The sequence below is a fragment of the Pelodiscus sinensis genome, chromosome 2 (assembly GCF_052426305.1).
Source record: "Pelodiscus sinensis isolate ZL-2025 chromosome 2, ASM5242630v1, whole genome shotgun sequence".
Classification (NCBI taxonomy): Eukaryota; Metazoa; Chordata; order Testudines; family Trionychidae; genus Pelodiscus; species Pelodiscus sinensis.
Genome location: NC_143053.1, coordinates 25,511,599 through 25,536,975, shown reverse-complemented (window position 1 = coordinate 25,536,975; position 25,377 = coordinate 25,511,599). Strand labels below are relative to the sequence as shown.

Sequence of the window (25,377 nt, the reverse complement as noted above, 5' to 3'; positions counted from 1 at the left end):
ATACCCTGAGGATACATCTCCAGGGGAGGGAACGCCAGTCATTAGGAAAAGGCAGGTGTTATTAACGTGGGATTTGATCATTAGAAACACAGATAGCTAAGTTTGTGATGATAGGAGAAATGTATGGCCGCGTTTCTCAAACTGTGAGGCCTGACCCCTGGGGGGGGGGGGGGGGGTCACGAGCAACTTAGAGGGGGGTCGCAGCTGTATTTGGTTTTTCTCTTGAAAAAATGTCTGATTACTAGTAAAATGTCTTTAGTAGTCTTTGGAATGTATGTGAAGTTCCATTCTTTTATCAATTATTATAAATTTATAAAAACTTTTATGTTATTTTAAATTTTTAGCATTACAACATGGAAAGGCTTTTGTTGGGTGATAAGCGAAAAGCTGATGACAAATCTACCGATATTGCTGATAAAAATAGGCCTAAATCAAGAAAGTATGATGAAAGTTACATATCTTTTGGTTTTGTAAGTGTTTTTGTTACTGGGATAGAACAGCCTCAATGTGTTATTTGTCAGAAAATGCTATCCGCTGAAAGTATGAAGCCAAGCAAACTAAAACAATATCTGGAAACAAGTCATGCAGACTTAACTAACAAACCTCGAGATTTTTTCATTCGAAAAAGAGATAAATGAAACAACAAAATGTGAGTCTAGTTAAATATATAACTGTCCCTTGAAAATCACTTTTAGCTTCTTATCAAGTTGCATACAGAATTGCTCAGTGCAAAACGCCTGACACAACTGGAGAAAATTTAATACTTCCATCAGATATTGATATGGTTACAACTATGTTGGGGGAGTCTAGTGCTAAACAGCTTTTAAGTATCCCTTTGTCTAATGACACTGTTTGCCACCGAATTGCAGATACGGCAGAAGATCTTAATGAGCAACTAATTGAAAAAATAAGAAGCAAATCATTTGCCATTCAGATAGATGAGTCAACGGATAACGCTAAAGATGCTCATTTAATAACATACGTTAGATTAGTTGATTATGGTAAAATAAATGAAGATTTACTCTTCTGTAAAGAAATTACAGGGTCGAGTAAAGCTGAGGATCTTTTCAATATAATTGATATCTTTATAAAGTCAAATCTCTTATAGTGATTGAACTGCGTGGGCATATGCACTGACGGAGCATGCTCTATGTCAGGCTTTCATAAAGGACTTCAAGATTTAATATGCCAAAAATATCCTGGTGCTGTTTGGACACACTGTATGATTCATAGGAAAACTCTTGCTTCAAAAGATTTGAGCCCGGCATTGGTGAATGTTCTACAAGCAACCATAAATGTTGTGAACTATATAAAAACTGGGCCTATAAAGCCAAGGATGTTTGCAAGATTTTGAGAGAGATGGGCGCTGAACTCACTTCCTTGCTGTTTTACTGTGAGGCTAAGATGGCTGTCTCGGGGAAACGTTTTGACACGTGTTTTCGAACTAAGGAATGAACTTCACCAGTATTTAATTGAGGAAAGGCATAATAGTGCACACATGTTTATTGACTAATTCCAATATGCAGTTAGCATATTTAAGTGACATATTAATAAGCTGAACACTCTTAATACCTCACTGCAAGGTGGTAATAATAATATTCTTGAACTCTATGATAATTGAAAGTGTTTATTAGGAAAGTTGAACTGTCGCAGAGCAAAATGAAAAATTCAAATTTAGATGTTTCCTACTTTAAAACAATTTATTGAAAGCAATAACACACATATTAGTGAAGATGTGAAATTTTGTATTTTAAATCACCTTTCTTCTTTAAAATTTCACTTTAAGAACTATTTCTCAGATATTGATATTGAAAAATTTGATTGGATAAGGAACCCATTCAACGCTAAACTAATAGCTGATACACTCACTACTACCGAGGAGGAGTAAATCATTGATATCTCTTCTGACATTGCTTTAAAAATAAAATTCTCAACAATGTCTCTCTGAATTTTGGATCAGTGTGCAAAATGAGTACAAAGAATTAAGCGAGAAGACTATGAAAATACTAATCCCATTTGCAACATCTTATTTGTGCGAGTCAGGGTTTTCTGCAGTTGCTGCTATGAAAAGCAAATATCGATCAAAAGTAAATGTAGAACAAGATATGAGAGTGGCTAGCTTGACAATGAAACCCAGATTTCAAAAATTATACATAACAAGCTCATTCTTCACATTAAACAATATGATTCCAAATTTGATATTTTTTTGTCTAGTTCCAATAAAAATTTAGTTATCAAAAGCTATTGGCATATTTATTTCTTGTCCAATCCTAATCCCAATAAAATGATTAGCTTTACTCATGGAGCAGTGAGGGTGGGGTCACACAAATTCATTTAGCATTTTAGGGGATCGCGAGTATCACAAAGTTTGAGAACCTCTGCCATATGGTGACTTGCCTGCCCAGTGCGAAGGTTGCAGATCTCTCGAGACTTCTAGATAGACTTATGTGTAGTGCTGGGGAGGAGCTGGTGGTCGTGGTACATGTAGGTAACAACAATATAGGAAAGGGTAGCAGAAAAATTCTGGAGGCCAAATTTAGGCTGCTAGGAAAAAGACTGAAATCCAGGACCTCTATGGTAGCGTTCTCTGAAATGCTTCCAGTTCCACACACAGGGCCAGGTAGGCAGGCAGAGCTTCAGAGTCTCAATGTGCGGATGAGATGATGATATCGAAAGCAGGGGTTTAGATTTTAGGAGCTGGGGATAGGGGGAGCCTATACAGGAAGGATGGGCTCCACCTAAACCAAAATGGAACTGGACTGCTGGCACTTAACATTAAAAAGGTTGTAGACCAGTTTTTAAACTAAAGGCTAGGGGAAAGCCGATGGGTGCAGAAGAGCACATGGATTGAGCAGAGTCATCTCTTAGGGGACAGTCTATTAATAGAGATTCTCTATATTCTAGTCAGGAGGAGAGGATGAAAGTATGGGTCAGATCAGATGAGACAATCAAATGAAAAAGTGTCTAACATCAGGAAACGGCAGACAGATAAATAGTGACAAATTATTAAAGTGCTTATACACAAATGCTAGAAGTCTAAATAATAAGATGGGTGAACTAGAGTCCCTCGTTTCAAAGGAGGATATTGATATAATAGGCATCACAGAAACTTGGTGGAATGAGGACAATCAATGGGACACAGTCATACCAGGGGACAAAATATATCGGAAGGACAGAACAGGTCATGCTGGTGGGGGAGTGGCACTATACATGAAAGAAAATGTAGAATCAAATGAAGTAAAAATCTTAATTGAGCCAAAATGTTCATAGAATCTCTATGGATAGTAATCCCACGCTCCAATAATAAGAATATAGTAGTAGAGATATATTATTGACCACCTGATCAGGACAGTGATAGTGACTATGAAATGCTAAGGGAGATTAGAGAGGCTATCAAAATAAAAAACTCAATAACAGCGGGGGATTTCAACTATCCCCATATTGACTGAGTACACGTCCCTAAGGAGGGAATACAGACATAACATTTCTTGGTACCTTAAATGACTGCTTCTTGGAGCAGCTGGTTCTGGAACACTCAAGGGGACGAGCTATTCTTGCTTTAGTCCTAAATGGAGTGCAGGATCTGGTCCAAGAGGTAAATATAACCGGACTGCTTGGATATAGTGACCATAATCTAATAAAATTTAATATCCCTGTGGTGGGAAAAACACCTCAGCAGCCCAACACTGTGGCATTTATTTTCAAAAAGGGGAACTACACAAAAATGACAAAGTTAGTTAAACAGAAATTAAGAGGTACAGTGCAAAAGTAAAATATCTGAAAGCTGCATGGAAACTTTTCAAAGACACCATAATAGAGGCCCAACTTAAATGTATACCTCAAATTAAAAAACACAGTAAAAGAACCAAAAAAGTGCCACAGTGGCTTAACAACCAAGTAAAAGAAGCAGTAAGAGATAAAAAGACATCTTTTAAAAAGTGGAAGTCAAATCCTAGTGAGGAAAATAGAAAGAAGCATAAATTTGTCAAATTAAGTATAAAAATATAATAAGAAAAGCCAAAAAGGAGTTTGAAGAACAGCTAGCCAAAAACTCAAAAAATAATAACAAAATGAGTTTTTAAAGTACATCAGAAGCAGGAAGTCTGCTAAACAACCAGTGGGGCCCTTGGATGATTGAGATGCTGAAGGAGCATGCAAAGATGAGAAAGTCTTTGCGGAGAAGCTGAATGAATTCTTTGCTTCAGTCTTCATGGCTGAGGATATCGGGGAGATTCCCAAACCTGAGACATTCTTTTTAGGAGATAAATCTGAGGAACTGTCCCAGATTGAGGTATCATTAAATGAGGTTTTAGAACACATTGATAAACTTAACAGTAACAAATCACCAGGACCAGATGGCATTCACCCAAGAGTTCTCAAACAACTCAAATGTGAAATTGCAGAACTATTAACTGTGGTTTGTATCCTAGTCTTTAAATCAGTTTCAGTACCTAATGACTGAAAGATAGCTAACATGATGCCAATATTTAAAAAGGGCTCTAGAGGTGATTCTGACAATTATAGACTGGTAAGTCTAACGTCAAAACCAGTCAAATTAGTTAAAACTATAGTAAAGAATAAAATTGTCAGACACATAGATTAACATAATTTGTTGGGGGAAAGTCAACATGGTTTCTGCAAAGGGAAATCATGCCTTTCTAATCTACTAGAGTTCTTTGAGGGGGTCAACAATCACATGGATATGGGGGATCCAGTGGATATAGTATACTTAGATTTCCAGAAAGCCTTTGACAAGGTCCCTCACCAAAGGCTCTTAAGTAAAGTAAGTGAGGAGGTGTTGACTTATATATTAAAAATGAACACACTTGAAGTGAGATGGTGAGGGACATAGGAGACGAAAGTGTTGAGAGTCTCTGGGTTAGGCTAAAAGGGGTTAAAAACAAGGGAGATGTCATGCTAGGAGTCTACTACAGGCCACCTACCCTGGTGGAAGAAGTGGATGAGGCCTTTTTTAAACAGCTAACAATAAATCATCCAAAACCCCAAATTTGGTGGTGATGGGGGACTTCACTATCTAGATATATGTTGGGAAAACAACACAGCGGGGCACAGACTATCCAATAAGTTCTTGGACTGCATCGGAGACAACTTTTTATTTCCGAAAGTTGAAAAAGCTACCGCAGGGAGCTGTTCTAGATTTGATCCTAACAAATAGGGAGGAACTGGTTGAGAATTTGAAAGTGGAAGGCAGCGTGGGTGAAAGTGATCATAAATTCTAAGGAAGGGTAGAAGGGAGATCAGCAAAATAGAAACAATGGATTTAAACTGCAGCAAGGGAGATTTAGGTTGGACATTAGGAAAAAATTCCTAACTGTCAGGGTGGTTAAACACTGGAATAAATTGCCTAAGGAGGTTGTAGAATCTCCATCTCTGGAGATATTTAAGAGTAGGTATCAGGGGGTTCACACCCCAGTGTGCCTCAGTGCCCCCTGACTGTCCTCATATAGCCCCTCTCAGGGCAAGTTACAGTCTTTACGGGTTGCTCATCATCGGCAACAATGTCGTATATAGCTGGCCCTTTAAGCAAGGCCGAGTCCACAAAGCAGTTTATAACTGTTGTAGCGGGGCGCACCCCAGGTAGGGAGACCCGGGCCCACCCTACTCCACCGGGTCCCAGCCCAGGGCCCTGTGAGTGACTTGGTACCGGATCACTCCCTCGGTGGCCGTCCAGCCGAAACGCACCGAGGTTCTCTGGCCGGGAGGGGCGACTCCCGCTCCTGCCCTGGGCTACTTCCTACCTGGATCCCCGAGGTTTCCTTCCCTGGACTTGCCCGGCTGGCTGCGATCTCCAGGCTGGCGTCCCCTCGACAGGCAGTCTCCGGTTGGCAACAACTTTCCTCCGCCTTCCTCCGGCCTCTTCTGGGTCCCTGGCAACCGCTGAGGGAAAGCTCCCAGCTCCCGTTCCTCTACTTCGGCTGTCTCCCTCCAAGGAGCTCCTGCTTCCCCTGCAGTCAGCCCTCCACTGGCCTTTCCTAAGCAACCTGTGCTTCTCTATCTATACAGGCCAGCTGGGCTGTCACTCCCCTAATGGGTTCAGCTGGTTTCCACAAGCCAACTGGGCTGCCCTAGATAGTTGCCAGCTGGGCTCTCACTGGCCCTAAACCGCTCCAGCTGGCCTCTTTCTGTCTAGCCCCGGCTCCGGGCCTGAGTCCTGGTCTTAAAGGACTAGTGCAGGGCAGGCGCCCTGTCACAGTAGGTTAGATAAATGTCTACCAGGGATAGTCTAGACAGTACTGGGTCCTGCCATGAGGGTAGGGAACTGGACTTGATGACCTCTCGAGGTCCCTGCCAGTCCTAGTATTCTATGATTCTAAGTAGTCATGGGATAAGAAGAAAGGTCCTTTCATGGATTGATAATTGGATAAAAGACAGAAAACAAAGGGTAGGAATAAATGGTAAGTTTTCCAAGTGGAGAGAGGTAACTAGTGGGTACCCCCAAGGGTCTGTCCTGGCATCCATCCTATTCAACTTATTTATAAATGATCTAGAGAAAGGGGTGAACAGTGAGGTGGCAAAATGTGCAGATGATACCAAACTGCTCAAAATAGGTAAGAACAAAGAAGACTCTGAAGAGCTTCTAAAAGATCTCACCAAACTAAGTGATTGGGCAACGAAATGGCAAATTAAATTTAATGTGGATAACTGATAAATTTAATGTGGATAACTGATAAATTTAATGTGGATAATGCACATTGGAAAAAATAATCTCAACTATACATACAATATGACGGGGACTAATTAACTACTCAAGAGAGAGATCTTGGAATCATTGTGGATAGTTCTCTGAAAACATCCACTCAGTGTGCAGCAGCCGTCAAAAAAAACAAATAGAACGTTAGGAATAATTTAAAAAAGGATAGAGAATAAGACAGAAAATACCTTATTACCTTTATATAGTGGTATGCCCACATCTTGAATACTGCATACAGATGTGGTCGCCTCATCTAAAAAAAATGATATACTGGCATTGGAAAAGGTTCAGAAAAGGGCAACAAAAATTATTAGGGTTTTGGAACAGGTCCCAGATGAAGAGAGATTGGACTTTTCAGCTTAGAAAAGAGGAGACTAAGGGGAGGATATGAAAGAGGTCTATAAAATCATGACTGGTGTGGAAAAAGTGAATAAGGAAAAGTTATTCTCACAATATAAGAACTAGGGGTCACCAAATGAAATTAATAGGAAGCAAGTTTAAAACAAACAAAAAAAAGTTTTTCTTCACTCAGTACACAGTCAACCTGTGGAACTCCTTGCCATAGGATGTGGTGAAGACTAGGACTTTAACAGATTCATGGAAGTTAGGTCTATCAATGGCTATTAGCCAGGATGGGTAGGAATGGTATCCCTAGCCTCTGTTTTCCTGGAAATGTGTGATAGGACAGGGATCACATGAGGACTACCTGTTGTGTTCCCTTCCTCTGGGCATCTGCTATTAGCCACTGTTGGCAGACAGGATACTGAGATAGATGGACCTTTGGTCTGACCCAGTATGGCCATTCCTATGTTCTTAATAGAAAAAGCACTGGAGAGAAAACTACACACAGTGAGAGAAATTTTGTTGTTGTGGTCACCCATGCAATTCCAAAAGGGGAGAATTTTTCTCTCACATCCAGCGTGTCAATGGAATCTTACAGGGTTAAATGAAAGCAGATTATGGTCCCACATACTCAACGACCAGGCTGACAGAAAAGCTCTGCACAGAATAGTATCATGTGCGCCAGTATTCAATTGCATTGACAGTTCTTTTGCAAAATGTCATCTTTCTCACTGTACCCAACGTGCACAGTTGGAATTAGATACTGGAAACTGAGTGGCTCCTCATATATTGTTGTCTGAGGGTATGTCTACACTACAAAGTTAATTCGAACTAACAGACGTTAGTTCGAATTAACTTTGATAGGCGCTACACAAGCGCTCCGCTAGTTCGAACTTAATTCGAACTAGTGGAGCGCTTAGTTCGAACTAGGTAAACCTCATTCTACGAGGACTAAGCCTAGTTCGAACTTACTAGTTCGAATTAAGGGCTGTGTAGACCCTTAATTCGAACTAGTGGGAGGCTAGCCCGCCCCAGGTTTCCCTGGTGGCCACTCTGGCCAACACCAGGGAAACTCGTCTGCCCCCCTCCCGGCCCCGGACCCCTTAAAGGGGCACGGGCTGGCTACGGTGCCCGTGCCAGGTGCAAGCCTGCCAGCACCCAGCCAGCAGACCCTGTACCTGGCACGGATCGAGCCACCCACCCGATGTCCCCCAGCCCACCCCCTCTTCCCGGGACCAGGCTGGCGGCTCCCGGGAGCTTGCCCGGGACCGCAAGAGGCGGGCACCCGCTTGGGCTAGTGTAGACATCGTGGACCTCGGCCACGATCTCCGCACTAGGCACAGGAAAGTGGCCGTCTAGGGCAGGAGAGCTGCCAGCCTGGCCACCCAGGAGCAGGTGTGCATGAAAATCAAGGGGGTCCACTGAGACCCCAACCCTGAGCCCTGAGCTTACAATGGCCGTCCTGGGTCAGACCAAAGGTCCATCTCGCCCAGTAGCCTGTCTGCCGACAGCGGCCAACCCTAGGGACCCTGGAGGGGATGGCCCGAAGACAGTGACCAAGCCATTTGTCTCGTGCCATCCCTCTCCAGTCTTCCACAAACTTTGGGCAGGGACACCACTCCTACCCCCTGCCTAAGACTACTCCATGGACCCAACCTCCATGACTTGATCTCACTTCCCTTTAAACTCTGTTCTAGCTGTAGCCTTCACAGCCTCCTGCAGCAAGGAGTTCCACAGGTTAACTATTTGCTTTGTGAAGAACAACTTTCTGTTACTAGTTTGAAGCCTGCTACCCATTCCTTTCCTTTGGTGTCCTCTAGTCCTTCTTTATGGGAACTCATGAAGAACTTTTCTGTATGCACCCTCTCCACCCCACTCATGCTTTTATAGACCTCTATCATATCCCCCCTCCATCTCCTCTTTTCTAAGCTGAAAAGTCCCAGTCTGTTTAGCCTCTCTTCATATGGGACCTGTTCCAAACCCCTCATCATTGTAGTTGCCCTCCCCTCTTCCACCCTCTCTTTTCCCCTCTCCCACCTCCTTTTCCCAGTCTCCCCCAGTTTTGTTCAATAAAGAGAGATTCTATTTTTGAACACAATTGTCCTTTATTTTATACATCAGGAAGGGGGCTAGGGAAGGGTAAGTGGAAGGAGGTGAGGGAGGAATGGGGTACGAGCCCCTGATGGGGAGGACTGGGCTGGCTCTGCGGGCTTCTGGGGGTGCTCTCCTGCAGCCCCCCAATTGCCCCCTCTCCCCAGATGGCAGCCTGCGGCAAGTGCAGCCGGTCTGATGGCTGAGGGCTGTGATGTGCCCAGTGTGGGCACTCCGGGCACTCCAAGCCAGGACTGGTTTTCAAGCGGGGCACCCCTGAGAACTGTCTGTCCGGGATGGGGGTCGGGTCCCTTTAAGCGCAGCCCTCGGCTAGCCTGAGACAGCAGCTCCACGCTCTAAGTCCTCCTCTGATGCCCTGCCGGCACTGCTTCCGGCCATCCTTAAGCCCTGTTCAGGGTCCACTCAATGTGGACATGCTAGTTCGAATTAGCAAAACGCTAATTCGAACTAGTTTTTAGTTCTAGATGTGTTAGTTCGAATTAGCTTAGTTCGAATTAACTAATTCGAACTAAGTTAGTTCGAACTAACTCTGTAGTGTAGACATACCCAGAGAGAGCAGTTTAGCTTCACACCTTCGTGTGGGCAATCTACACATCCACTTCAAACATGGGACCATCCATTTCCATACTAATAACAAGGATTAGTGAAATTCTGCTCTTAGTAGTTCCTATGAAATACATGGAATTATTCCAGAGTAACACTGCAGTAATTTAGAGCAGAAATTGATTTTTTATACCTTTGTTTTATCATTGCTAAACTCTGCAGTAGCAATGGACCACTTCTACTTCTCTGGGGATTCAAGAAAAGGTTAATTCAAGCGTTGTAAATTCAGGTTGGTTTTGGATTAGTCCCTCTTGGAATTCAATATGGTATTGGTGGGCATTCATAAATTCCTTTATTTTTATCTCTCTCTGCAGACACATCTGTAATCTTTCCTCTTGGGCATCATGCTACTATTTATCTGTGCTTTTGTAGCTTCTGCATCGGATCAATGTAATATGCTCCACGTAGGGACACACTTGAAAACCAGACAGAAATTACATCTGGTGCGGAATGTGGCTGCCTGACTGCTTAGCACTGTTCACAGGAGGAAACATATTGGGCCTATTCAGTGACAGCTGCTCTGGATTTCTATTAGCTTGCAGGTGCAATTCAAGCATTACAATTGAAATATGTTACAATTTGTTTGTATCCTAGCTGTGTGAGTAGCATCTCCCTCTGAGCAGCATGAGTTTTCCCTTAATTTTCATCACTGTGGGCTTGGTAGCCAAGGGTTCTCAGTGGAGATCTCTTGAATTTGGAATTTGTTGCCTCTGCTGGTTCAACAACCCCTGAGTTGTTTGAACATTGAAACTGCTGTTCTGGATCAACCACCATGTCCATCTATTCCAGTATCTGGTGGAGTACCAGATACGGAAAAAGTAGTTATAAGAACCCCACAATAGGCAGATATGGAATAATCTGCCCTTTGCCCCCATGCTAGATTGTATTTTGTTTTATTTAAATGATTTTAATGGATGTAATAACTCTTCCAAAATTTTTATTATAATTCATTATGATGATTCTGGATATTTGTGGTATCCACATGAATAGTAAGAATATTTAAAATTTTTTTTCCAAGTTCTTGGTCTCAATAGAAGACCCACGGCAGTGAATTCCACAGTTCTATGCAGTGGGTGAAGAAATTTCTTCTATTGATTTTGCATTTCCCACTTTTTAATTTAATTGAATAGCCCTTTGTTCTTAGGCTCAGGGAGACAAAAAGTTTTGATCTCCCTTACTGTGGCCATTCCTCACTTTATATATTTTATTTCAGTATTATTAGTTTACTTCCATAATTCAACAGTTACCCTAAAGTAGATTAGATATACTGGGATGAAGCTACATTTATTTTAGAATAGAGTGTTGACACGGGGCATTTGACTGGCTTAGCGATAGCGGTACAATTATTCTGCTATAGCTATGCTGGTCAGTCCTTAAGCACTTGTTTGTAAATCTCTTCTTAAAAGTTGTTTAAGCTCATAAGTGTCTATGAACATTTGATTCTAGAAGTCTTGCTCCCATTTACCTTTGTGACACAGAAGCTTGTGTCCTTTGTTGGTATTATAATGTAATAATCTATATGATATTATGGACACAAATTCTTACATTTCACTAGCATGTTAGACTCATCATTTACTTTTACTGTTTTAATAATAATTGAAGAAAGAGAGGAAATAAAGTTCCTGCCTCAATATGGCTTCATTGGATTCCCAAAAGCTGTTTTAGGGCATTCAGGTTTCTTATAGCTCCTGTAACCTCCATTTTCCTTTTCCTACAGCATTAGGTCTTCTTGTGAATAACCATTTGCTGGTACCTGTGAAGAGGGCAAAGGAAGCTCTACAGGGCCTTTTCAGCAAGAACATAACAAATATGTCCAATTTAAAATGAAGAACTGTGCAATAGGCAGGGAGGAGATTAGAATGGCATTGTGGGCAGGGGAAATTGACTGCCATTACTACATTGCTGTTCAGATTTTTAACAATAACAATATTTTTTCAAGATTAATTTCTTCCACTAACCCTCCCCACTTCTTTGGAAAAATGTAGTTTCAACTCTTCCAATCACTTACCCTCTGAAGATTCAATAACAGCTGACTCTCAGTGCTAACCCAGCATAGTAAAGGTGATGTTAACATACCAAGCTGTGGAGCCTAAAGAAACATACCGTAAATTCAGTGCAAATCTTCCCATGTTAATTCAGTGTTAATGTGGTAAATGAGCATACAAAAGAAAAAGAGATCTGCAGTTCAAGCTCCTATTCTCTTCTTATTTGTTCTGGTGTAAATCTGGAGTAACTCTACTCGAGTTTGTTAGTCAGAAGGCATAGCTGTGATCACACCACTTCTTCTCCTCTACTCCCCTCACTAAACCCCTGCTCTTCTTGTGCAAATGTAGTCCCTACAGGACATAGCTGCATGAATTTCTAAGGCTGTGTCTAGACTGGCCAGTTTTTCCGGAAAATCAGCCACTTTTCCGGAAAAGCTTGCCAGCTGTCTACACTGGCCGCTTGAATTTCCGCAAAAGCACTGACTTCCTACTGTAAGAAATCAGTGCTTCTTGCAGAAATACTATTCTGCTCCCGTTTGGGCAAAAGTCCCTTTTAGACAGCTCAGATTTGTTTTCCACAAAAAAGCCCCGATCGTGAAAATGGCGATCGGGGCTTTTTTGTGGAAAAGCACATCTAGATTGGCACAGACGCTTTTCTGCAAAAGTGCTTTTGCGGAAAAGCGTCCATGCCAATCTAGACGCTCTGTTCCGAAAACGCTTTTAACAGAAAACTTTTCCGTTAAAAGCATTTCTGGAAAATCATGCCAATCTAGACGCAGCCTAAGGTTGCACAAGCCTCCTCTGGTGCCCTCTCAGGGCACATCTACACAGCAGCATTATTTCGGAATAACTAATGTTATTCCGAAATAACATAGTGTGCGTCTACACTACAAGCCTTTATTTCAAAATAATGTCAAGCTGGAGGACTTTTTACTCAGACTCATAGTAACCCTCAATTCACGAGAAGTAAGGGAGGTCAAGGAAGAGTGTTCCTCCCTCTACTTCCTGCTGTGTAGACAGCACCAAAAGCTGAATTAAGCTATTTTAGTTTAAGCTACGCAATTGGCATAGCTGAAGTTGCGTAGCTTAATTTGACTTTAGCCCCTCTGTGTAGATGTACCCTCAGACCCCAGATTCCACTTGTGCCCAGCAGAACTTTATTGGTTCTGGGGTCTTTTGTGCCATACTTTCTCACTGAGGATTAAAGGGGAACCAGATTTTCCCCTTTCATGCTAAGTTAATCACAGTTATATACAGGGCTGGCTCTAGGCACCAGCACAACAAGCAGGTGCTTGGGGCGGCACATTGTTGGGGCGGCATTCCGGCCTGCAGGAGGAACAGGATGGCGGGGAGCCCCGCAGAGGCCGAACCGAGCTGGGAGCCCCACACCCAGCTGCTCAGAGCCTGCACCTGTCCCCGGGGTGCTGGGAGCTCTGCATGCGCAGCCCTGAGGTGCAGCCCCTGCTGGGGTGCTTCCTGGAGGGCGGCGCAGGGCGGCTGCGGTTGGTGAGGCTGAGCCCGGCGTCCTTTTCTTCACCTTTGTGAGTGCAGACCCCCCGGTCCGTGTGCTCCCCCCGGCCGGCCACCACCCCCCATGCTCCACCCCCACAACTCCACCTCCTCTGGCCCCCCTCTGCTTGTGTTCTCTTCCCCACATCTCCCCTGCCTGTGAACCTCCCTTGCCCGACAGTTCCCCTCTGGCCTGTGTGCCCCTGCCCACTGTCCCGCGACTCCCTCCCCCCCGCTACCTCTTTCTTCTCTTCTCCTCCCCTGGTTCGGCCTCTGCCCAGCAACCCCACCTCCTGGCCCACTGCAACTCTGCTGGGACCCCGTCTCCTCTTCTTTCCCCCCCGCCTCCCACCTGGATCCCCATCTCCTGTCTGGCTCTCTAAACTATCCCCCATCCCCCTACTCTCTGGGCCCTGAACCCTCCCCGCGCACACACAGCCCCCTTGTGCTGTGTGCTGACAACATCACCCCTGCCTGGGACCCAGGTGATTCTCCCTCTCCCTTTGTCTGAGGAAGGGGAACTCTGGTGTTCTCAGTGCTCATGTCCCCAAGTTCCTTCCTGTCTGGGACAGGAGAGCTTTATTAAAATTGGAAATGTGATCCCATTTAAATAGGCTTTGTTTTAAATAATATACCTTTAAAATTAAATTAAAAATTGTTATGGCCTAAATTTATCTTAACCTATTTAAATAACTTATAAATTAAATTTAAAAATTAAATAGAACATGTCTCCTGTCAACTTTTAAAGAAATTCTACCAGTTCACTAGTGTAAATACCCAGAAGCAGTGTTTACATCAGCAGTAGCTTCTTCTGCAGGTGAAAAGAGAATGTTTTTATCACTTTGGTTTATTCAGCTAGTTCAATTCAATGATTAGTTCATTCACTGTTGCAAAACCAAGAGTTGACGAACCAGAAAAACTTGTTTTCCTCTTCTCTCAGTAAAAAACTGGTTATGAGAGCGTTCTAACATCTTGAAGAACATGATGATTAGATTCAATCTGGTAAATTTACTATGGATATTTCCTTTGTTTAATAAATGAATTTTAGATGCAAAATGTGTTTGGATACTTTTTTGTTATGTGTCCTTCACATTTAAGGTAGTTTTATTTCATACAAAAATTAAATGATGGTTTTGTTTATATTAAATAGAATTTCCGTCCAGACAAAAGTAGATGCAAATCGGATGTTTTAAAAAAAGTAGCCACCACTTAGCAAATAATAAATGGGGTAAAACCTGTCTCTTAAGTATTCCTATTACACACCATTTTGTAATAGAATAAAAATATAAAAATTAAGAATCTGATTACATGTAAGTTACACAATTATTTGGGCATTTATTTATTTGGTAGCTATACTGAGTGTATTCTCCTGGTTAGTAAATAGATGCACCAAATTTGGCATACAGGTTATATTTAGTTGTAAATCAACATGTTTTAAAGGTTGCTAATCAATAAGACTCAACCATCCTCTAGGATAATATTTTAAAAGTATAATTTAAATGATTAATTACTCATTTAAACCTAGGTTTTCTGCTTGCCAATTTAAATCATGATTAAAATTAGAGATTTAAATCAAAGCTATTTAAATCAATCCACCTTGCTTCAGAGGCTGTTTGGTCCGTCCCTGAAGGAGAAAGCACAGGGCTGCACTCATAGAATAGGTCCTAGGCTAGTGGGGTTTTCTTGTCTGGTGCCTGTCTTGTTCTGGACAGTTGAGCTGGGGAGTTGAAACAAAAGTTCTCTTAATCCCTTTGAACTGTCTCATTGTATAGTGAGGCTGATTCTTGTCCATGGACACCAAGAGTTGGACAGCTTATGTGTGGGGGTTGGAGTCTGAGTGATTATAAGGCTTCTAATAATAAAATCCCTTTGCAGAGTAAGGAGTGGGACAGGGACTCCAGCACTAGGTGATGTGAACAGCTGAGTGCTTTGGAAGTCTTTAGCTGACTTGATTTGGATGAACCTGCCCTCCCATTGTCCTCATGTGGGGAGTCCCTGGTGCTCTCCTAGGAGATGAAAATACCCCGCGGTTTGGGCTCCCCCTGAAGCGTATGCCCCACTCCCAGGAAGCCGCACAAGCTGCATTTGCGCGTGCACCCACAGCAAGCCATGCAAGCTGCATTTGTATGCACACCCTCCTCGGACAAAAAAGGGGGAGGGCCAAAAAAACCTAGAGCTGGCCCTGGCTATATACAAATATGTTGTTCCATTAGGAACATTTGGGATCCTTCAGTTTCTAAATGTCTATCACTGCATGCTACTGAAAGAAGAAATGTTCTGTCTTCTAATTCTACTGTGCATCTTTGATGCAACCTTCCAAACACTAATAATTCAAATCTACCATTACAATTTGATTCCGATTTCTTCAGAATCACTTCTATTATGTATCTGAGTTAGGAACACTACAATGGGGTCCAATCCTAGCTGATGTCTCTGGACGCTACCATAATACACATAAAAATAAAATAGTTATTAAATATTTGCCTGAATTATTTGTGAAAGTCTGTCTCAGCAAGAGTATGGAACGTGGCTTATTATTACAGTTAGTTATTGCTGGCAAAGGTGGCTGGTTTTTTTTTAACTCCCTGATAACTCATTCTAAATATGAGCTCTGTAGAGTGTTTTAGTTCATTACACTTTTAAGTGAGCTAACTTTAATTAGAATCTCCTGAGCTCAATAGCTCATTTTTATCACTGAATTTTCTAACTATATCATATAGATCATGTACATTATTTCTCACTGCTCTTGAAAGTTTATAAGAACATAAAACTACTGCAAATTTGGTGTTCGTAAAATTAATATTTTATGGCAGTTCTTTATATAATGCCATATTAAAGGACAACAACTATTCTAATTGCAGATTTATCCTTAAAAAGAGCTACATGATGCCCATTAATATAGCAGGCATGTTAATTCTATGTTTGAATCATTATTCTTTTCAATGTTGCAGGATGACTTGGTTGACTGCTTAGCCATATTGTTATTGACATTATTACAACAGAAAAAATTCTTCATAACTCAGAGCAACACAGACTAGTAAATTTATAGTGGAAGTTAATAGCACTGCCATGGTCTATTATATTTGACATAAGAACATTTTTCCTTCCAAAAATTACGAATGTCTAAATTTGATACTGTTACAGTTCCCAACTCAGTCTATATGTTTCTGTGTCAGTTCAAAAGCTGTCACTCCAGAGGTGTTTACATTTCATTGGTGGATGATGTAATCAGAGCTGGGTGCAATTTTGTTATGAAAACATTTTTCCCAATGAAAAATGGCTTCTTGAACATAACTTTTCACAGAAAATTTTAAAATATTAAAATATTTCAGTTTTTTGACAAACACTGGAAAATGAAAGCTTTTTTGGAAAGCAAAACAAAACAAACATTCCCGAATATGGGTTTCATGAATGTCAAAAAACTAAAAAAGAATTACAAGAAATTATGCTTAATTCCCCATGAAAAATAAATGGCAAGTTAACATAGATCTGTTTGAGCCTTTTCCCCTAGATAGGTGGAGGTGAGCTAAAGCATATGCAATATATTTTTGTGATCTTCCTACAGATAAGTGAGCAAGTTAAAGCAAGTTGGTAGGTAAGGATTCTGAAGTTCATGGTCTTTTTTGGACCACAAAAACATGGAAATAACTGGTTAGGACAGAAATAAGAGAAGTGAGGATTTGCTAATATAACCTATAGCTATAAATAGGTTATTAATATGAATGAAAATGTCATAACATTTTGTGGGTAAGGAAATTAAGTTTGGATCTGGAAGGAAGGCACTTAGATCTCAGATCTTATAATAGAACAACCAACTATGTTGGGCAGGTTCGGCTTGTGCATTGTTAGTTGACATTGTTAGTTCTTAATTATTTGTTTTAAGCAAACTTTACGCTATCTTCTATAGTCTTTCTATAGCTTTTAGCACTAGCTTCTTCTATGTTTTTCACCTCTCACACAAGACTGACTTGGATCATCCTATTTGCTTGGCCTGTCCCGTATGACCAGGTTATCAAGGAATGTTGTGAGTATATTAATCAATAATCTTTTATAATATATAATACCACAGGTACTGCTAGAACAATATAATTGCTTTTGTAATTGGTTGATTATTTGATTCTTATTTAAGTATGACTCCATTACTATTCCCTTCATCTCAATAAAAGGGTTAAAGCTGCTTTTTCTTCTCAGTGTGAGTTTCTTTCTCATACATCCCAAGGCTCCCTGCAAATTCTATGTAGCCTGATTCTGGGACAAGAACCTTATTATACTCTGCTCAGCTTAATTGGCAAGTCCATAACCCATATTATCTAACTAATATTATTAATCTCCCATAAAATCAGGCAACAGAGGGGAAGCTACAGCCCGAGGGAGGGGATGGCAGCCAGGGTAAAAGGATCCAGGCCTGTCCTGCTCTATTGGATCCCAACCCAAGGCTCTGACAGGGGCAGAGGTTTCCACCACTGGGTCAGCCACAACACACTGACCTGGATTCAGGCAGCAGTGCAGCTGGATGAGAATCAGCTGTCCCTGGGCTACATTCTCCCTTCTCTTCCTGCAGGACATACCTGGGTCCTGAGGTTGTCCTCCACCTCCCTGGGGTACATCCCCAGTGACAGTCCAAGCAATTCCTCAGTGTCTCTCATAGGACTGGCAATCCCTGATGCAGCAGAGTTCCTCTTTAGGTTCCCCTGATGCATTCGTTGGGAGCATTTGTCTCCCTCAACAGCACCTTCCCAACTGAGCCACAGGGCCTGCCTGTTTTACAACTCCAGTCCCATCCCTCAGCTTCTGGTGTGGCAACCATGGCCTTCCTGGCTCCACCCACAAGGGAGCAGATGATAGTTCTTCCCCGTCAGTCTTGAACGGTACCCATGCCCCCTTGCTACAGAGACATGAACTCTTATTTTACTAAATCAGTTCAAATGACAATGCTATCGTGATAACTGCAAAATCTCAATTAATTGAAAACAGGAAGATAGTGCCAAATTTATCAACAGGCTTTAGATAGGTTCTTCAGCTGTCATATTAAATAGAAACATAGCAGAATTTACCAGTTTCTTATTATCCACAGTAGTGTCAGATAGCTGAGGGACTTGACTACAATCATCACAACAATGTTATAACAAAGGATTATAAATCTCTTGTTGCCAACTTGGGAACAATCTGAAATGCTCCTATTGTAAGACCAGCATTCAGTCTCTTTTAACTTTGCTAGATTAAAAACATATAAAAACTCACTGTATAATTTTTACTATGCTCCAGCCATGAGAGACCCATTATTTAATTCTTCGTTTAATTTCCAGATGCTGTATATGCACAATGTAATGGGTGCCCAGAGAACGCAGGCAAGAAACAGTCATATTAGGCAGTGCTGACTTATACGCATGTGGGAAAAGCCATTAAAATTAGAACGTGCATGCTGTGTGTGTAGTGGCTTCTTCAAACTAGAATTCCTTAACTCTTGTCACTACCTGGGAGCTTCAGTTTACAGTTCACTGTTTCTTTCACGCTGGCAGGAATCTCATTACCTACCAGGAGCCTCCAAAACCAGACATGCCAGCAACAGGAAAGGCAAAGTGAACAAGGCCTATCACTTGTACTCTGCAACATACCATGGACGTGCCCTCCTTCATGCTAAATATCCAATAGCAGAAGCAAAACTCAGCAGTGTTCCTTTGTCTGGCTAGGAAATTGCATCCCATCCCCTGGAATGCAGACCTAGCTCCATCAGTGCATGTATCCAATGTTGCCAATTATGCCATTTTGTGGTTTTCCTAAAACCTCCGCTCCTGAAGTCATCGGAATATGTGAGAACCTCAGCATTCATTTAAACGCCTCTCTTCTACCTTTATCATAAATGTGACCTGAGTGTACTGTGAAAGGTTTAGAATCCAAAAAACAAACAAAACAAATGTATTTTATAAAGCTTTTTGATTTGAAACAAATCTTATGATTATTCAGTGGGTGGGGTTGGCACAGGACCTCCAAGCTTCAATGGTTAAAACACTACTGGGAATGAATTCATAGTCATCAAAATTCCCCTGGTATGGAACAAACACGTTATTTAGGTTCTGCCATCATTGCACTGATTACCTGTTGAATCTTGGGACAAGTTTAAAATTCTCTTCTTGCTTTTCAGTGCTCTCCATCCTGCCTGAGACCACTTCTCCCATTCTGAGCATGATTATTCAATGAAGCAATGATCTTTCAGGGGTAATGACATTCCCAGATGATAGTATAACCCAGAAGCACTGAGACAGGAGAATGAAGTCTGCTCTAAAGCTTTAGCTAAGAGCTAGTTGCATTCTAGCTTAGGTGGTAGAGACTCATGGCTTCCATTTCTGAGGGCACAGATTCAGTCTTACCTGCTGACAACCAGGGCCTGTCGGCATTGTAACTGGGTTTAAACCTGGGACCTTAAGGGGAAAAAAGTCATGGGCCTCTAACTCATAAACTAAAAGGCAGCTGGTTCTTAGCTAAGGCTCAGTACACTACACGCAGAAGGTGTATAGGTTATAATAATAAGCTGGAAACCCAGCCTGTTTGGCTGCTGACCTATGGCTAAGGATCAAGAGGATCATCAGAAACCCTGACTATTCAGGGCATAATCCAAGACTCAAAGATGGTGCAGCTTGCTGTCCCATAACACTAATGAGAATGGTATAATAATCTTACTCTGTCTGCTGTCAGGGTAGGGCCAAAGCAAAAGGTCAGTGGAGTGAGCATGTGAAGATGTAAATAGCCAATTTTTAAAGGAATATATTCAGTGCACAAAGTGGGCATTCAGTGAAACAAGTCACTGCCTCTATGAGAGCCTATTTCAAAGCCCATTGGAATCAATATGGAACACCTTGCTTGAGGTCAGTAAGCTTTTCACTGGGACCAGTATGCGCATTTCAGGTCGGACAGGGTGTTCTCGCACTGTCTATAGTAAATAGTTCCACAGAATGAAATGTATTTTGTCTACAATTGTTCCTTTTAGAGAAACCTAAAAAATTCAAATAAAAAAAATGGTGATAAATGAATAAAAGTCTCAGAGGTGTAGCCAATATTAGTCTGTATCTGAAAAATCTTAAAAAAAACAACAACCATGAATAGTTTTGCAGCGCCTTAGAGACTAATAAAAATATTGATGATATCATGAGCTTTCATGGGCACAACTTACTTCTTCAAATGAAAGTTCTTGGTATCATCTACATGTTTTGTTAGTCGTTAAGGTGCTGAAGGACTGCACATTGTTTTTTAAGTTTTTTGATAAATGAATGTTAATTTTGGAAAATGAAGCACTCAAAAATCAGGAAAAGCAGAGTTTAAAGTCACCTCTTTATGCATGATGCTGCCTCCTTGTATATATACAATGCATCAATGTCTTTCAGTGTGTCAACCTATGCTATTATTGCTATGGGACCACTACCTCACTCACTTAATACTGTAGCTATGTTGTTGAAATGTTATAGGATTACAGGAAGAGGCTTCTGAAGGTAGCCACCCTAAGAAGGGTGAAACCAGTGCCTAAAGCTAGCTCGGAATAGTCTCTCTGAGTCCCATAGCAATTTAGGTTAGCTCCTTTATTATTGGCTTATGACCAGTAATAATCTGGTTCTAAGTTCTCCAGTGGATCATGGCTTTACTGCTTGGAAGCCAAATTCTGCTCAGTTATGCTATGGTAAATGTCACTGATTTCAGTAGAGATATTCCTCAACTTACACGGAAAGCAGTCGTGTGCCTCATGTATTAGGTATTACTGAAAAGGAAAATTTACAAAGAAAGTTTAATGTAAATTGAAACATGCTTTGGAAAATGGGCAGTGTGAATTGTGTGGATAAGTGTGAAATGGACTCTGTTTAAAATCAACATCAGCTTGACTGGCTTGAGGAACCCTGGTTGCTGGGAAGCCTTGAAGTATAATGCCACCTGTGTAGGCTTTTGCCAGGTTGCCATGTCCTTTCCCAATTCAAATAGCAATTATAAGGATGATAAAATGGAAAATAAATATTTGTGCAATGGCTGGGAAAAGCCAATTAGTTTTGCACCAGTGAGAAATGCACAGCTCTCTGTGCCTTTTAACAAGCTTGTTCTCCACATCTAATGTAAAATACATCTTTACTACCCAAATGTATTTACAAATTTAAGTAGCATGAGAACAAAAATATATTCTGCAAGTGATAATAAAAGAAATGATGCAATAAAGTTTCTGTATTTTATTAGAAGAAGAAAACAATTAAAATAAGATCCAGGTAATAACTTATCAACCAAATGCCATAATTATCTCTTTTGCTGCCAAAACATGTGTACTCTTTTCCTAACAGTCCCTTTCCCCAAGGAAAAATAAATGTATATAAGAAATACTTGCTAACAATGCAATTACAGGCTCAATTCCCCCAACTAACTCCAGACACAATAAAAACAAAAGAAAGGAAAAAAAGACATTGCAATAACAATGCATAATGAAGGGGGGTGGGGGGTGGGAGAGAGAGAAAGACTGATTGTTTAGAAAAAATATTTTTAATAAGAAATGCTGTCATACATGATGGCCACAGCATTTAACAAAACCATTATCGTTTACTTTTCAGCCATAATTCTGTCTCTTTCTTCCAGCCAACAGCCTGGAATACATGACTTCCTCCAGGCTGGAAGTGATGGCACACCTGCATAATGACCACATATTCAAAACCTCTCTGCTTGCATTTAGGCACTACAATAACTGGCCCTATTGTCAAAAGGGCTGAGCACATTGAGGCTTTTCTGGGAATCGGTATCACAGTGGTAACAACTTGGTACTACTAAGCACTTCTGAAAATCAGGTGTCTATTTAGCTGTCTAAATGAAAGTTGATCTCTTGAAAATTCCCTTCAGCAATCTTGGCTCCCAAACCCAAGTCTCCAGCAGCCATGTATGTGGTTGTATCTGATGACATTCTCTCACCCTGTCAGACTTAAGAGCCTGCTTCTTACAAACTGCCAACAAAGTTGCTTCTTTAGGAGTATGTGCTTGGTGCTTAAGGTGTCAGGTCACCGACTACCATGATATCTATATACAGCAATACTTTGCTGTGGTAACATGCCATAATGGTGCCAGATGCTGGTCACAATTAAAAACACCATGTTCTCAGCCCACTATCTGAAAGGCAAAAGACAGCTGCTTGTGATAACTTATCTGTAGAACCTGAAATCCAGCTGGGACAAAGCTCCGCAATGTGTCTCAACTTTGTGATTCAAGCCAATCTTTCATTTTAATTAAAATAGGCATGTCGTAGCTTTCTGATGATGGCAGTCGCCTTGGTGGAAACAAGGCATCATTGGTGGCCCTGGCAAGGTGGGAATTCAGTGGAAGAGCCTATCAGAATTTTCTATTCTCTGAAAACTGACTAGAAAAATTCAGAAAAAAATGTTTATAAATTCAGTATTTTAAACTATTAATTAAAGTACCTGGTGTTGCTTGGGTCCTTAACGCAATACATTTTGGGTTTCTTTTTGAAAATAAAATGAAAATGTACACGCTTCATTTCAATATTACTGTAGGGTGGATTTGGGGATGAGGGGGTCAGTGCAGGCCGCCCTGGGGAGAGAGGACTACCCCAGTCCCCTCTCACCATATCAGCTTGGGGCCAGGTGAGAAGCACCTCTCAATGGATGGCTGCTGCAGCTCCAGCAGGCACAGTTGAGAGCGGGGTGTATGTCCCCTGGCTGGGGCAGGTCCATGTTTGTCTATCCCCTGCACTCCCCAGCCAGAGTGAGGAATGTAGCTAATTGTGCACTTTCCCCTTGCTCTCTAACAAAGGGGAACAGCCAGGAATGTCTCTGAATGAATTTTTGTGGGGGGGAAGCTTCAGCCTCCCTGCACTCCCTAAAGGGCATCTGGGAGGTGGTAGGAGGTTGAGGATGGGGCAGTCCTGGATGGGTGGAGGGCATACTTCCAGCTAGCCTCTTTCAGCTGCCTAATGATTCTATCTCTTTTCTGTATGGTTTTATGAGAAGCAATCCCATTCCAGGCACATCCCATTTTCCTGGCACAACCAACCCCTCACCTTGCTTTAAGTTATGGTAAGAGGAAGCTGTATACTGAATGTGGCGGTCCTAGCTCTTACCACGTAGGAAGAGTTCTTGAACAAACAGACAGACAGATACATTGACAAAGATATCTGAGACAAATTCTCTCAAATATATAGTAGATTAGCATCCTCTGAATTATGTCTAAATTGGCACTAAATCAGGATAGAGACTTTCTCTGATGGTCTCATACTTGGGCCCCTATGTTGCCAATGCCTCACAAAAATGTTACCCCTATTTCTATTGATTTGTCCTGTCTAGGACCTCAGTCTTATAATGACCACTTCATGGAGAGACAGTGGAAGTCACTAGAACTCCAGGTAGGTTAATAGTTACTTCCATACATACTTACAATCGGTGAAAACAATCTCAGTAATCAAGCTGGAAAAGGTCTGGATCACCACACTAAAGGCAATCCTGAACAGAGCCCTGTGAATTGCTGACAGAAAGGCAAAGACAATCTTGCAAATGATTTGTAAAATGTCTGGTGTGTGGCAAAACTGACTGATTTTCTTGCCATTTTCTCTTAATACATGCACTGAATTTCCCACTGTATATTTAAGCTGTCAGTATATCTCTCCCATGATGAGAGGATGAAAGTTTTGTATTTTAAAGCATGCTTGATTGGAGTTGAAATGGAATCAAGGATATGCTTCTTTTACTGACTGAGATTTTGGATGATGATAATAATGATAGGAGACTTTCATTTGCAAAAGCCAATGCAGTCTCACTTATCTCCGTTGCATGCAAATTTGGAGAAATGTCCTTGACTGGGGTCATTAGTATTGCTCTGATTGGATTTGTGACACTTTTAATATAGACTCAGAAAACAAAATGCATTATTACACAAAGGAAGAGATGAATTTATTGAGATGATCTGAATAATTTCTGTGAAGCAGAAATTCCACAGGCAGCTTGCTGTCTGTTTCTTGATGAGTTGTGGGTTTTGTATAAACTTCCCTCCCTTTAAAAAAAAAACCCTGAAAAGATTTCTTTACAAGATGCTTTTCAACCTACTTCTAAAGGGGTATGGCCATCAGCTCAGACAACAATAGACACAAAACAAAGGTCTAGATTAAAAAGAATGAATAACCTATAGCTGTTTTCCCAGCATCCAACTCAGGCCTGAGGCTCTTTGCAACAAAAGGTACAGGCATCTAGTGCTTTTAAACAAAAATGGGCCTGAGCTGTAAAACTGAAACATGATTTTTAAATTTGCTTTAAATGGGGGGGCTTGGCTCTCACATTTTGATTCAGTCCTTTATGGATATAAGAGATGGTTGTGGGGTACTGATCCAGAATTAAACTTCAGACACCCCTGATCTTTGATGTCATTTTCCTCTGTGGTTCTCTCTACATAAAGGAAAATATACTTCTGAGACTCAGCAAGATGCTTGATTTGCAGCCTGTAGCCCACCATCTGTAACGGCAGGTGAATGCTCATTGCACATGGTGGTAATGAAATAAAATGTCACACATACTGAGCTGCATTTATACAGTTACCACTGGACATTATTCTAGTAATGCCTTAAAATATTTATATGCAGTTCTCCCCATTGGTGTTATCAGGGGCTAGACCTCGTGTGGAGGAAGCGCACCACTTCAGAATAAGAGATGCTTGTGTTTCTCTTGAAGTGATTATGCACTGACTGGTGAATTACACAAGTGCTTAGATTTTGTGCTTGGTCAGTTCCAAGCAAGAACCAAATGGGGGCTATAAAAGGATTATTCCCCATAGATAAGACAATGTATTCTTAGTTTAGAAGATTTATCATCTGAAGGGCCAAATAAAGAAGGCACAACACTGATCTGTCACTGTATCTGCTTTGTAATACACATGGGCTGTGTCTAGACTGGCAAGTTTTTCCGCAAAAGCAAGTGCTTTTGCGGAAAAACTTGCCAGTTGTCTACACTGGCCGCTTGAATTTCCGCAAGAACACTGACGATCTCATGTAAGAAATCAGTGCTTCTTGCGGAAATACTATGCTGCTCCTGTTCGGGCAAAAGTCGTTTTGCGCAAAAGCTTTTGAGCAAAAGGGCCAGTGTAGACAGCTCAGATTTG

General features: G+C 41.4%; 1 long non-coding RNA gene across 1 annotated transcript; it reads right to left on the bottom strand.

Annotated features, from left to right (window-relative positions):
- Positions 1–203: 203 nt before the first annotated feature.
- LOC142826958 (uncharacterized) lies at positions 204–18,127 on the bottom strand. Its single transcript, XR_016348687.1, has 3 exons — positions 17,832–18,127; positions 11,778–11,858; positions 204–6,965 (listed from the first exon to the last, which is right to left on the bottom strand). It is a non-coding gene; the product is annotated as an uncharacterized LOC142826958 (long non-coding RNA).
- Between the last annotated feature and the right edge of the window lie 7,250 nt (positions 18,128–25,377).